The sequence below is a fragment of the Arachis ipaensis genome, chromosome B07 (assembly GCF_000816755.2).
Source record: "Arachis ipaensis cultivar K30076 chromosome B07, Araip1.1, whole genome shotgun sequence".
In the NCBI taxonomy this organism is placed as follows: domain Eukaryota; kingdom Viridiplantae; phylum Streptophyta; class Magnoliopsida; order Fabales; family Fabaceae; genus Arachis; species Arachis ipaensis.
In genome coordinates, this window is record NC_029791.2 from 34,291,673 (window position 1) to 34,303,118 (window position 11,446).

The following is an 11,446-nucleotide window of genomic DNA, read 5'->3' on the forward strand; positions in this document are numbered from 1 at the left end:
TGAAATTTCATTTTTTGTTTCTAAAAATTTCAGTCTCTTTATTTCTAATAGAGACTGAAATTTTATATTCTAAGATTAAAATTTTAGTTTCAATTTCTAACCACTAAATATAATATTAAATTTATTCTTTCAGTTTCGATTTCAATTTTTAAAAACAAACATTATCTTAATTTTTTAATTTGTTAATTAATCATGTTTCCTATACTTAAGAAATCACTACCATTTTCATTTTATTTTTATAATTATTATATATTTGTAACTAACTTGAAGATGAGCCACTTTTCTTCTTCTGCTTGTGAAAAATCACAAAAGTTATTAAGCACAAGCCAAATAGATAAACAGTATAACTAAGCATTTCTCATAGATAAAATCTGTAATTTCATTTTTTTTATCACATAAATTTTCTACACAAACCATATAGAAACTAGGCATTTCTCATAGACAAAATGTGCAACTTCAACTTTCTTTTTAATATTTTTATTATTGTATTCATCAGACTTGTCATAAAACCTTTTTAGTTGATGGTTTTTTTTAAGATCAGCACAAGTAAATTTTTTTTTTGTCATTATAGCTGTAGATTGCATACTGGATAAAGAAAAAATAAGACTTAAATATATATCTAAAATTATAAAAATGTATACTAATTATTTTATTAATACATTCAAAATTTATGTCAAAATAATTTATTTATACATTTAAATTTATAAGATTGCACAATAAATAATTGATTGACACATCTAGAAGTCAACTGTAAATAATTCTTTAAAAAAATGGAAAATCTGAAAAGTGTTGTGATAAGAACAAATACTTTGGATGATTATTTATGACTTGGACGGTTAAACATTAAAGGAATCATTTTTAAAGAAGAATTCAAATTAATGAAGGTTGAAAATAAAGACACTTTATATGTATAAATAGAAGGCATGGTGAAAAGCAATATACATAACAACAATCAATAAAATTCTCTCTCACTCTTTTATACTGCTAAAATACTCTTCTCTCTCTTTTATATACGCTACTATATATATAAATAATTTCTATTATATTGAGATATTAATTGTGGTGAATATTAATACTAAAGTCTTCTACTTATACTACTTTATTTTATATTTATTATATCTTTCTTATTATTTATTTACAACACGTTATCAACATGAGATTCTGATCAAATTTTAGAAAAACCCAGGTAATAAATTTTTATTATGTTAAAAGTCTCTCATCTTGAATTAATGCTCTTGATATATCTGGAAACGACTATTTATCATGGATACTAGATGCTGAAATCCATCTTGATTCAATGGATCTTGGAGATACCATTATGGCTGAAAATAATGCATCCCAGAAGGGTAAAGTCAAGATCATGGTCTTCCTTCGTCGTCATCTTGACGAAGGATTGAAAAATAAATATCTCACATTAAAATATCCTGCAGATCTGTGGAAAGACCTTAAAGAAAGGTATAATCATCAAAAGATAGTGATACTTCCTCAAACCCGATATGAATGGACGCACTTGCATCTACATGATTTTAAATCCATAAAATGAATATAATTCAGCAATGTTTCGAATCACCTCACGAATGAAATTATATGGGAAAAAGATAATTGATAATGATATGTTAGAGAAAACTTTTTCAACTTTTTATGCCTCGAATGTGCTCCTGCAGCAGCAATATCGAGAAAAAGGATTTAAAAAATATTCTGAGTTAATTTCTTGCATTCTTGTTGCTAAACGCAACAATGAGTTGCATTTAGAAAATCATGAAGCATGTCTAGCTGGCACCACCCCATTTCCTGAAGCAAATGCGGCAAATCATAACCCCAGAAGAAGTAAATGGCAAGGTTTTGGCAACAAGAAAAATTATGAAAGGAAGAAAAATTATGTTCACAAGAAAGGATCTCACCAGAAGTGGAATAAAGAAAGAAACAATGGGCAAAATAAATCAACAGAGGATAAATGTTTCCATTGTAGTGGAAAGGGTTATTGGTCGCGTACCTGTCGTACCCTAAGGCACCTAGTCTATCTTTATCAAGCATTTTTGAAAAAGAGACAAAGGAAAAGAGACGAATTTTATTTCAAATAATTCTGAAAATTACACCACTCATTATAAAGTATCTGATTTCTTTGAGGATCCTGAAGAAAATATTGGTCATTTGATCAATGATGGAATAGTTTAATATGTGAGATTGTACTGTTAAGTATTCATGTAAATAAATAATATAAGAAACTTCTTGTTAAGTTTTATGCATTTGAATTCAAGTGTGATATATATGAATAATGTTTGATAAAACATTTATATCTATCAATTCCAAAATTACTGAATGTGCTAAGATAATAATAATAATAATAATAATAAAATTTTTAGTATATACTATACTTCTTGGAAAAATATTTTCAATCAAGAAATAATTTTACTGCACAAATATTTCTACTCATTTTATTATTATTTGTTTTTGAAGAAAATGACAAAGACATATAGTGAAGATGTTTGCCTTGCGGATAGTGCAAGTTCACACGCCATTCTGAAAAGTAATATATATTTTACTCATCTTGTGCCAAAAGAAGAATATGTTAATACTATTATTGGCTCAGGCAATGTGATAGAAGACTTTGGAAGAGTTATAATTTTGTTTCTCGGAGGAACAAAATTCATAATAAATAATGCACTATTGTCTATTAAGCCTCTAAGAAACTTATTGAGTTTTAAAGATATTTGCCGAAATGGATATCATATTGAAACAATGAATAAGGGAAATCATGAGTACTTGTATATCACAACTCATGATTCAAATAAAAAGGTTATATTAGAAAAGTTACCCTCACTTTCATATGGGTTATATTATACTAAAATTAGTGCAATTGAATCACATGCTATTGTAAACCAGAAGTTTACTAACCCAAATGAATTCATAACTTGGCATGATCGATTGGGTCATCTGGGAACAATCATGATGCGGAGAATTTTTGAAAACTCCCATTGACATTTACTAAAGAACCAAAAAATTCTTAAATCTAGTAAATTTTGTTGTGCTGCATGTTCTCAAGTAAAGCTGATTTTAAGGCCATGACCAGTAAAGATTGGATTTGAGTCCCCTGAATTCCTAGAAAGGATTCAAAGCGATATATGTGGATCTATTCATCCACCATGTGGATCTTTTAGATATTTTATGGTCCTAATAGACGCATCTTTGAGATGGTTACATGTGTGTTTGTTATCTTCTCGCAACCTAGCGTTTGTGAGATTACTTGTTCAAATTATCCGATTAAAAGCACAATTTCCAGAAAATCCAATCAAAGCAATTCGTCTTGATAATACTGATGAATTTACTTCCCAAGCCTTTGATGCTTATTGTATGGCTAATGGAATAAGTGTTGAACATCCAGTAACTCATGTTCACACACAAAATGGGTTAGCAGAATCACTTATTAAATGCTTCCAATTAATTGCTAGACCCTTACTTATGAGAACAAATCTCCCAACTTCGCCTTACGGGCATGCTATTTTACATGCCACAGCACTTATTCGTGCGAGGCCAACAAGTTACCATCAGTTCTCTCCTATGCAATTAGCTTTTGGCCAGCAGCCAAATATTTACCATTTAAGAATATTCGGGTGTGCGATATATGTTCCCATTGCACCACCTTCTCGCACCAAAATGGGACCCCAAAGAAAATTGGGGATATATGTTGGATATGATTCTCCCTCTATAGTGAGATATCTTGAGATACAAACTAGAGATGTATTTAAAGTCCGATTTGCAGATTGTCATTTCGATGAATCAAAATTTTCAACATTAGGAGGAGAGAATAAGCTTCCTGAAAAAGAACTTAATTGAAATGCATCATCTTTGATGCATTTGGATCCTCGATAAGGGCAATGTGAACTAGAAATTCAAAAGATTATACATTTGTAAAGAATAGCAAATGAATTGCCTGATGTATTTTTTGATACAAAGAAGATAACCAAATCTTGTATACTAGCTGAAAATGCCCCAATTCGAATTGATGTCCCAGTTGGACAAGTGGCCACTGAAATAAATTCACGCTAGAAGCGTGGTAGGACAAAAATCCTTGAAAAAGAAAAGAGGTAAATACTATTCCTGTTGAAAAAGATATAGTAAAGACACTTGTAGTTGTCTAAAATTCTGATATAATTTTAAAGTCAGAAGACATTCAGGTACCTGAAAATTATGAAAATGATGAGATCTCGATAAATTATGGCTTTACAGGAGAAAAATGGGACCGAAATAAGACAATTGTCAATGAAATATTTGCATATAATGTGGCATTAAATATCATGCATGAAGGTAAGGATCTTGAGTCAAGAACAGTCAAAGAATATCGACAAAGAAATGATTGGCCAAACTAGGAAGAAGCTATGAAGGCTGAGTTAGACTCACTTGCAAAACGTGAAGTCTTTGGACCTGTAGTCTATACACCAGAAGATGTAAAACCTGTTGGATATAGATGAGTATTTGTAAGAAAACAAAATGAGAAAAATGAAGTTGTACACTACAAAGCTCGACTTGTGGCACAAAGTTTTTCACAAAGGCCCGATATAGATTATGAAGTAATATATTCCCCTGTAGTAGATGCAATAACATTGCGTTATTTGGTCAGTTTATCCGCATATCATAAACTACATATGCATTTAATGGATGTGGTAACAACCTACTTTTACGGATCATTAGATCGTGATATCTATATGAAAGTCCCTGAAGGACTAAAGATATCTAAACCATCTAATGAATATTCGCAAGGGTTATACTCAGTCAAATTGTAAAGATCTTTATATGGTTTAAAGCAATCTGGACGAATGTGGTATAATCGTCTTACTGAGTATCTAGCCAAAAATGAATTCAAGAATGATGATATATGCCCGTGTGTTTTCATAAAGAAATCTGTATCTGGATTCATTATAATTGTTGTGTACGTTGATGATTTAAATATCATTAGAATCCCTGAAGAGATTCCAACAACTATAAAAGCTCTAAAAGAAGAGTTTGAGATGAAAGATCTTGGAAAGACTAAATTTTGTCTCGGCCTGCAAATCAAGCATACAATAAATGGGATCTTCATTCATCAAACAACATACACAGAAAAGATCTTGAAGAGATTTTATATGGATAAGTCACATTAATTAAGTACCCCAATGATCGTAAGGTCTTTGGATGTGGAAAAAGATCAATTCCGTCCTAAAGAAGAAAATGAAGATATCTTTGGTCTTGAAGTACCATATCTAAGTGCCATTGGAACACTAATGTATCTTGCTAATAATACACGATCTGACATATCATTTGTTGTGAATTTACTAGCAAGGTATAGTTCCTCTCTAACCAGAAAGACAATGGAATGAAATCAAACAAATCTTTCGATATCTTCACGGAATGGTAGATATGGGATTGTTCTATCCATATGGATCTAAGTCACAATTAGTTAGCTATGCTGATGCTGGATACTTGTCTAATCCACATAAAGGGAGATCTCAAACAGGATATCTATTCACATATGGTGGTACAGCTATATCATGGAGGTCCACGAAATAGACGATAGCAGCAACATCCTCTAATCATGCTGAAACACTAGCGATACATGAAGCAAATCGCGATTGTTTTTGGCTCAAGAGTTTGATTCCATATATTCTGTCATCATATGGACTGATTGACCATAAGATAGCTCCAACTATCTTGTTTGAAGATAATATAGCATGCATTGCTCAACTTAAGGGTGGATACATTAAAGGTGATAGAACAAAACATATTTCTCCCAAATTCTTTTTCACTCATGATCTTCAAAATTAAGGGACAATTGATGTCCAACAGATCCGCTCAAGTGATAATCTGACAGATTTATTTACAAAGTCACTCCCAAAATCCTCCTTTGAAAATTTGGTACATCAGATTGGGATGCGCCAATTTCGAGACATTAAATGATGTTGTCAAGAGGGGGAGACTGTACTCTTTTTTTCTTGGTCAGGTTTTTTTCCATTGAGTTTTTCTTAACAAGGTTTTTAATGAGGTAGTCTCCATCACAAAGGATTTTGTACTCTTTTTCCTTCACTAAAGTTTTTTTTCTATTGGATTTTTCTTTAGTAAGGTTTTAATGAGGCATAATCCTAAATGGTCATCCAAGGGAAAGTGTTGTGATAAGAACAAATACCTGGATGACCATTTATGACTTCGGCGGTTAAACATTAAAGGAATCATTTTCAAAGAAGAATTCAAATTAATGAAAGTTGAAAATGAAGACACTTTACATGCATGTATAAATAGAAGGCATCGTCAAAAGTAATATACACAACAACAATCAATAAAATTCTCTCTCTCTTTTATACTGCTAAAACACTCTTCTCTCTCTTTTATATATGCTATTATATATATATTAATTATGGTGAATATTAATACTAGAGTCTTCTACTTATACTTTTTTATTTTATATTTATTATATCTTTCTTATTTATTTATTTTACAACAAAAAAATTGGAACATCAACATACTTCACACACAATTCATGGTGTTTGATTATATTAAAAAAATAGTAAGTAGCTAGGTTGATTGAGCCGTTGAGTAACAAATCTTGCAAAAAAAATGTCCAAAATATAAACATATTTAAAATTAAATAAACAACATAATACATTTAAAATTAAGTATTAATATATCTAAATTATATTAATCTAATAAATTTCAAATCAAATAGATTAATAAAATAAATCAACACGAAAGAGAAAAGATAAAAATCAGAGAAAAAAGAAACATAACATTGAATTATAAACACACAAAAAAAAACCCATAAAGCTATTGAAACTCAAAATTCCAAATAAAAGAAGTGTTAAAACACAAGAATAACAAGTAAATAAAAGGAAAAAATTAGAACCACAAATGCAGAAAAGGGTGTAAGGTAAGAAAAGTGTAAGACACGTGGTGTAGTATAAGAAGAAGGAATCAAGGAACAGAAACACTCCATGAGTGTAACCAAAGGAGACAAATAGAACAAACACTCAAATCAAATCAACACTATGAGAATAACAATTCACACTCTTATTTTTATTTATTTATTTATTTTCTTCCCATAGAACTAAATAAAAAAAATTAATTGAACAAATTTACTATTGCTAAGACTAGAATTTTCACTTAAAAAAGAAAGAATTTTCACTCATTCACACCAAATCCTAGCCGCCAAAACTCCCTCAACGGGCAGAAAAAGAAAAAAAAAGAAAGAAAAAAAGAGAGAGAAAAGGGAAAACCGAGGGAGAAGAAGAAGGAGGAAGGGGAGACGGCGCAGGCGAGGAGGGACGTCGCCGCTGCCATTGTTGTTGCCATCTCCAAACTGCACGCCATCATCACTGATAAGGAGGAGGGGGAGAGAGAGAGAGAGATGCCATCGTCGCGTATTGTTGCTGCCGGCTTTGTTGCGCCATCTAATCGTCGTGTTGCCGTCGAGGATCAGGACAGGGAGAGAGAGAGAGTGACGTTGAAAGGGAAAGTGGGAGCCGTCGTCATCACCGCTGCCAGGGGACACTACCGTCAAGGAACCCGCAAAGAGAGAGAACGTGGCGGTGGTCACTGCAATGCGACCGCGAGCCAACGTTGCCATCATGTCTTGCCGCTAAGCTGCCGTCGCCATTCCTCGTTGTTGCCAGAGCCGCCGTGGAGCCATGAGGAGCTGACATCACTGGAAAACACACTGTTGGTGACACTGCCAGTTTTCCCTAGCTCCGCCTACCTTCTGCTGGTTTGGTCCTTGCCGGTGAGGGTCACTGGAGCAGTCGCTGCCTAATTTTCTTGTTCCTCTTAATTTCAGTAAGTTGTTTTTGCCTCGGAACCCTTATCATTGTTATTCTGTAATAAGTTACTAAGTTTTACGCGACGTTAATGTCTTAGAATTGAGCTATGTTACTTGCATGCTGTGTTTTATGGTTGTTGTTGCCGCAGGAGTGGTCGGAATTGTTGTCGCTGCTAAGAACTGAAAGAAAAAGGGGGGTTTTGTCGCGTAGTTAAGTCGCGATCGAGGTAGGATTTTTTTAACACTCATTTTATTTCTAAGAATTGTTACAAGACGTGTGTGTGTGTGTGTGTGTGTGTGTGTGTGTGTGTGTGTGTGTGTGTGTGTGTGTGTGTGTGTGTGTGTGTGTGTGTGTGTGATTAAGTGAGTTTTATGGATTAAAATGGGTTGCGTTTGATGGATATAATTGTTTGCTTGATTGATTTATCAATTGATTTAGAATGTTTAATTAGTTGTTGTTGAAGTGGTGGTCGCTTGACAACGCTGTATTTGTTGTGGAATTGAGATATAATGAGTATTTGATTGGCTTGGAGTCACTGAAAATTTTGATTTATTGAAATTGATTGGTTGCTATCATTATGGGTATGTTAGATTCCTCGATTTGGGTGTTGGATTGAAATTGTTGGTTTGATAAAATATATTTTTGTAAGTTTCTTAGAAAGTATCAAATGCTGAAAATCCTAATTAAATTGGTTTTCTTGATTTATTTGAAATGAAGTGATATTTGAAAATATTTGAGATTTGAAAATGATTTGATATTGAAATTGATTTGATTTTGAAATTGATTTGATTTTGAAATAGTTTGATATAAAAAATGATTTGATATGTGGAAATAGTTTGACATCAAAAATGATTTTCTATTTGAAAATCTGAAATTGTGTTTTATTGGGGAGTGATTTGGTTTTGAACCCATTGGAAATGGTTTAAAAATAGTTTGGTTGGGATCCTTGAAGGGTGGCAAAAGTCCGATTTTTTAAAAAGTAGCCGTCAAAATTTTTATAAGTATTTAAGTGAATTTAAATCGTTTGAATTTGATTGAATGGAAATGGATTTTTATTTGATTAACTTTGGTTTAAGGACTATGTTTTAAAGAGTTTTAGAGGAGCGAAACTAATAGAAGTGAATTGAATTTTTGACTTATTTTGGTTTGGTTAATTTTTAAAAGAAATATGTTTTGGATACTTGATTGAATGGAAATAGACTTTACTGGATTGATTCAAATTAAAGAGTAAGGTTTTGAGGATTTTAATAAAAAATAAAGTAACAAAAAATGGGTATTTAAGAATAAAACAATTTTTGAGTTTTTGAGAGAGGTTTAAACTTGAAATGGTTTTAAAGTCAGTTCGAAGATTTTTGGTTAAAGTGAAAGGGAGTAGAAAAGTGTGAAATTGGAGGGTTTTAAGCAAAGGAAAGCGACGTGGTGATTGGGATGGAAATTATTTTGGTTTCAAAACTCGAAATGAGAGATGGATGTTATTTTTGAACTGATTAACCTATCCAATCAGTTTGTAAAACCCTGTGAACCTCTGATAAATTATTTTAAGGCCTTATATACATTGAGATTGGATTTTAATGCATTTGAAATTAAGTTTTTTACTCTATTTCTCGTTATGATTATGATTATAAAGAATTGTGATTCTGAATTTTGATTGAAATGAGTTTTTAAATGGTTTGTAAACTCGATGGTGAATTTTTGATCATATGAGATATGGAAGTGATTCTTGGGTGATGTGAATTAAATATGTATCGTTCTTGAAAGTAAATGGGCCAAGTACGATCCTTAAACAAAAAAAGGTGTTTGATTATGATTATGATTAGGTTTGACTATACTTGATTATGTTAAAGATGAATTTGATGATGATAATAATTATGATTGAAAAGTGTGTCGGACACTATATTCCAAGAGTGTACTGGGCACTGTATCCCAAGAGTGTGCCGGGCACTGTATCTCTGATGAATGGTGATTTGTGATTATGATGAGGTTTGATTGAGAAATGATTATATTGAGTTGCAATTTTTGCTTGTGATCATGGTTGCGTATGATCTGTTTCCCTTTGTTGCATTGTAATCTCTCTCTGTTTGCGAAGTGGGTCGAGCACTATATGCTAAGAGTGTGGCGGGCACTATATCTCAAGAGTGTGATGAGGACTATATCCCAAGAGTGTGGGAGCACTATATATTGGAAAGTGTGTCATACACTATAGCCCAAGAGTGTGGCGGACACTATATCCCTAGAGTGTGCTGGACACTATATTCCGAGAGTGTGGGAGCACTTATGCTTATGCCTTAATGACATATTGACCCTTATTTGTTTAACTATGTGCTCTACACATACTTGAAACTATTCATTTTGGCATAATGCTTTATTTGTGAAGATGAGTTGTGAGCTTGCCTATTCTTAACTTTTCGCAAACTTTTCAAGTCTAAGGACTATGCTTGCTATGTACATGACAACTAACTCTTTTTCAACTAACCTCTTTTCTTTTCTTAAATACATAGCATCCATGTTTCCTTAATACTTTTTGGTTAAATGGGCAATGCAACCAATGTTGATTGGTGTTATTGATTGGTGTATGATCTCTAGTTGGTTTTGTTTCGTAATTTCACTCACACATCCAATCAATTCTCTTTCCTCCTTCTGCTTCACAAATACTTGGTTATTCGCCTAAGTTCTTATGCTTCTTGTTGATTGCTTGTTGCTTTAACTTGCATATTTATCTTTAAAGCATCTTAGGCACATTAAAATAAGTGAATATATGTGTATTTTGTACAGTTGTGACATAGCTTTCAAATTCTACTGTGTGAGTTTTAAACCGTGTACAACTTAGAATTCACACACTATTTTCCTTAATGTCACACACTGATTAATTCACTTCATTTAGTGATTATTACTTCATTCCAACAACATATACTTCCTTGCCTTCGAATTTACTCATCTTACTATATTATATTTTATATTCTTCAGGATGAGTCATTATAAGCAAAAAAAAAAAAAGCAAAAGAAGGATGGATAGTGAAGGGAGAAACCTCCTCCTCAGCTGCAGCAGCCGAGTGATCCACCAGCTGAAGGTAAAAATCCATATAGTCTTCGTATCCCTTGGCTCATCATTGAATGTACGGAGGACCGTGCAAACTTTTAAGTGTGGGGAGGACATCCGACCGAATTGGCTTATTTAGGGATGAGTCATTATGAGCAAAAAAGAAGCAAAGGAAGGATGGATAGCAAAGGGAGAAAGCTCCTCCTCCGCTGCAGTAGCCAGATAATCCACCAGCTAAAGGTGACAATTCGTAAAGTCTTCGTATCCCCTGGATCATTATTGAATGCATGGAGGACCGTGCAAACTTTTAAGTGTGGGGAGGTTGTTCGACCGAATCGGCTTATTTTAGGTGAAACTATTTCTTTTCCGAACACTTTTATCTTAATTTTTTAGCATGCTTTTTATATATTTGTATATATTTTACTATCTTGAACGCTTTTCTAGTTTTGCACTTTGTTATTTTGGTTTGTACATTTTTTTTGCTACATACCTTAGTTACTTTGATTTATTGCATTTTCTTGATTTTGGTGTATAAATACATAGTTCAGTTGTAGTTCATTAGTTGTGATTGGATAATAAGGATAACTGAACCTAGGTTAGTTTCCTACATATGATGATTTGAGATAAT